The following is a 4611-nucleotide window of genomic DNA, read 5'->3' on the forward strand; positions in this document are numbered from 1 at the left end:
AAAGCGTTGAGGGGTAGGGGGGCTGGTATGGAGGTTGTTATTCTAGTGTTGGATGGGTCAGAGGTCAAAAGGAGGAGATCGAACTGGCGATTAGCCCCCTTCATGTGCAGGAATGGAGGACAGAAAGGACGTGCGGCATGTTTGCTGGACAATCGGGGTGTAAAGTAATTTAATGAAACGGCAACAGTTTTAGGATGATCGTGAAAATGGTCCTGCCAAGAGTCAATGTTTGCACACCTGAAGCTCAATAAGTCCAGCTCATCATAAAATCTACAGTAAAAACAATCCATCAACAATCCACAATAAAAAAAAAAGGATCTGGATGTACGAGTACTGATGTTCTCACAGTAAAAACTGTCAGAAATGCAACTCCAAATATTTGGCACCCTAAGTATGCATTTGATCAAAGAGAGTTCATATACAAACTCCACGGGGACACGCTGCAATGTCATATGCTGATTGCTTGACAAATGTGATTTTAGCCCTTTGAACCGCAGTCTCCAAAGTGCTCATAATGTGAGTAACCAGAGACTCAACATCGCCAGCTGGATAAGCAACCTAAAAACACACGTGTTGGCAGAGTACTGCACAGATCGGGTCAAAAAATGAGTCAAATGAGGCTACATTTTGCCAATTTTGCTGACATGTTTCGGTGGTATGAGGAAACAGATTCAACAACCTCCTTTCCTCCCTCCATCCACCTGATAATGAACGCTAAGCATTTCTTCCTAAGTCTTCCTCCTCCTTTACCCCCTGTGTCCACACCTCTTCAAGTGGCCATTAAGTGTTAGATATGTGTGTAAAGACAGACACCAAGAGTGAGTTACCAACAGAAGGTACTTTAAAGACATTCTAAGCTCTCATTACTTTCATCTAGAAAAACTGAAGCTACCAGGTGACCCTGTGGCATGGAGGTGGCACCATTACAATGCGGTATGTTTTTAGTCAGCATAAGAAGGAGTATTCCAGCATCAGCCTGGTTCATGAACTTTGCATGATGCAAACTACCAAAACCACATAGTAGTTTCTACATTGTTTTAAAATATTTATGATGATAACTGCGTAGCCTGGTGGGACAAAACAAGATGGAAATATCGCTAGTTAGGTTCCTGCCTTGCCCAACCAAGTGTCAAAGTGTCCTTGGGCAAGACACTGAACCCCTCATTACTCCTGGAGGTTACAGGCTGGTGCCAGTGTTAGGCAGCGGAGCCACCATCCATGTAGGAATGGGCCCGTGACTGTAAAACCCTTCAAGGACCTTCCTTCAGGTCAAAAAGAAGACATGAGAAATGCATGTATTCCTTTACATTTTACCCTGAAGCTGAAGCAGCGCATTGACAGCTGATGTAAGACTATGAAAGATTAAAACCAGAGGAAAGCTTTTGTTGTCATCCAAGAGTTTTAGTGAAATAATAATGACATCATAAAAAAAGGAAGAAAATCCAACTTTAGTCCAATTCGCCTTCAGTCCTACAATAACAGTTGTACTCGTGTCTAAGTTTTCAGCAGCTATCACAGTTGTCTCTGGAGATCTCTTTAAAATTGCTGAATGGCTGGGATGTTGTGAAGTTGATGGGCTAGATGGGAATTACTTTGCTATCTGATTTTGGAAAGTTATTGTCTCTTAAAAGTGCTTATCAGAAATGAACCTTATTTTAACAGATAAGCAAGACATAGAAGTCACTTAAGACTGCATCTTAAGATATTTAGATAACACATTCCCATCAGTGTTGGACACCATGTGACTACCAAAGTTTCCACGATCTGATTGACAATACTGCAGAATGACTGGCATTTTGGAGTCTTCAGCAACAGGCCTGAAGTGATAAAAAAATAAATCATGGAAGTTAATAGTCCCTTCGCTTTGCTTTATTTTAAAAACACTCCTACTTTCCAGCATATTCTCCCTAGATCTCTAACTAGCTGTCAAAGCTAACTCATTTACCCAAGGCTTGTGAAGCAATGAGACGGGGAGAGCTACAAAAAAAAAAAGAACAAAGCTGCAAAAATTAACTCGATTTTCGGAGTCTGGATTTCTTCTTTGCCCTGACACTGATTGACATTGCGAGCGTGATGTGTGTACGGTGAACAGTGCAGCTATGCGCCTGCTGCCAGGGCTTTGAGTCACACTCTGCAGCCCCCATGCACACCCCTACACCTGCTGGAGCACTTCTGCACACACACGTGCAAACCGAAGGGGGAGTAAAGAGACCAGAGCCGAAACAGAAATGACCTGCACGCGTCTTAATGAGGGAGGGCTGGGTGTCTGGCGTACACCTCAAACCGTTTCTTCCCCCCGCTGGTCTCTCTGGTTACCTTTAAGTCCCCCCCGCCCGTTAACGGCTGAAGTGTGGATTTCCTTTCAAATAAGGGTTAGAGCGCAGCAAAAGTCTTGTTCTTCGGTACCTAAATAGGATGACTTCCAGCTGCCTCATCTAAACACACACACTTCAAGTCTTGCCAAGTCCCAACTGGTATTTCTAATCAGCTTGCAATACGTGGTGTTGTCTTTTTTTGTGACCTCATCGTACCTTTACGATGCTCCTAAACTCCCAAAACATGACTCCTGTTAGCATTTCTACTGGAAAAGTACTGCTAAGTTGTTTGCTGTGGTTCACTGTGTCCAATTATGCCTTTAAATATTGATGAAATATGTTTTTCTAAGGTCACTGTAGAATATATTGTTTGAATATGCCATAAAAAAAATCTGGGCATCATTTTTTCTTTCCTTGCAAATCTTTTTATCCTTTGAGTAATGTTTGAACAGAAGGACAAACATTCCCAAAATCCCTGAGAGCATTTTATTTCCAGATTTAACTTTCATGAGAATTGCTTATCCTCTTTATAAATATATATTATTCATGAAAAACTACCTTCTCATCTAGTCAGGACAACTTTTTTTTTTCTTTTTTATATTAAGAACATCGATCCTAGAGGCAGAAAATGAAGAGTTTCCTTTTTTATATAGCATCCATGCTACATAACTCTGTTAAAAGTAAAGGGAAACTTTTTGTTGTTGCTGTAAGTGCATTAATAGGACAAAATAAGTTTTTTAACACACGTTTTAAAGAGAAATAAAAGGAAAAAAAGACTTGATTTGGTGAACTCATTTTTGAAGGAACAACCATCATTCATAAGAGCCTTCTTACTATCAAACACAGCGACAGTAGTGTCATGCTGTGGAGAGGCCTTGACGCAACAAGAGCTTTGAGACTCGACCAAGGCAGGGTGAAGCCACGCAGTAAAAAGTGGAGTAAGATTCCACTCCAAAGTTTGTGGGATCTCACGTTGCGCCAGAGATTTATTGCCAAATGAAGCTGAAAAAAACAGTAACAAGAAAATATGGGAGGGGTTTCAGGGAAACACCATGTACGTTTTGGCTTGTTGAGATGTGAACCCTGCTGAGCATCACTGAAGACACCTGAGAGGAGTTTTCCGTTGATGCTCCCCCAAGTCTCCTGGTTTCGTTTCTGTGTTTTTCAGTTTAAATGAGAGGGCTTTTGAAGAAAAGCTGGAGGGATCTGGTGTTGAATGTGTGTTATGCACAAACTTGAAGCCAGATCGTTTGATTGATTGATGTTCAATCAGAAAGTGCGTAACTCATCAGCTGGCAAGAGTCTTACTAAGGATCTGTTGGGGGTTCACATATGTCCTTCAGTGACCTTTCATTGAGCTGCTTTCTGCTTGTTTTGTCATTACATTACGTCTGCACTCTTTTCTTCGGCTCTGCATAAGATATTTTGCAACTGGCTGATCCTCTCAGGATGCAATCAATACTTTTACGCCAAGAGCTCTTTGGCGCACCATGTAAACAATCCCATCTGCCCTTTTGACTGAGCCAAAAAGAGGCGAGGGCGGAGGGACTGCTCAAGATCTGCTTGAAACTTCTGTCTCTGATAACCAATCCAATGCAGATCTGCTGTTTTACCATCAATAGACCTGCTTTCAAAATCAGTTTATTCTTGTGAGGCCATCTCTGTTTAAGCAGGGGCACCTCAATCAGAGTTACGAATAAGGCCAGATATGGGCACCAGCCTCAACCATCAACCCCCCAGCCCCCCACCCCCGAACCTGATAGCCTTCAAACGTCAAAATTGGCTAAAGAATAAAAAACTTTTAAAAACTGATGATGAATAAAAAAGTTTGGGTCTTGTTACATACATGAGTAGGTCATAAATGATCTGTCAACTGGTCAGATGTAGTGTTTTTTTTTTTCTTTTTTAAAGGAATTCTAATTAAGTTGTAAAAAGGGTATAAAAAGTTCCTTCGTCATTTCAGTGTTTAATAAACTCAAGTACGTTTGTAAAAAAAAAAGATCTAAAAGGTCAAACCAACCATAAAGAATATTTGTAAAACACTGAAAGAAAGCAAAACTTAACAGGAAGTATGAAGTTTATGATTAAAGTTGTGCCTAATTAGTGGACAACGTTTATTCGTGTTTTGGTACAATTAACTTTTAAATTTTACATGGTTAGTTACAGTAACTACTAAGGTTCAACATCTTTCCGATAAGTAAAGGTTGCTGTCAATCAGGTTTGGTTTGGTTTTATTTTTTCAAACGAAACCGGAAGTTGCGGCGTTTATTTTGTAGGGCTTGACAGCGGTGAGGAG

This window comes from Oryzias latipes, chromosome 23 (genome assembly GCF_002234675.1).
Source record: "Oryzias latipes chromosome 23, ASM223467v1".
NCBI classification, from domain to species: domain Eukaryota; kingdom Metazoa; phylum Chordata; class Actinopteri; order Beloniformes; family Adrianichthyidae; genus Oryzias; species Oryzias latipes.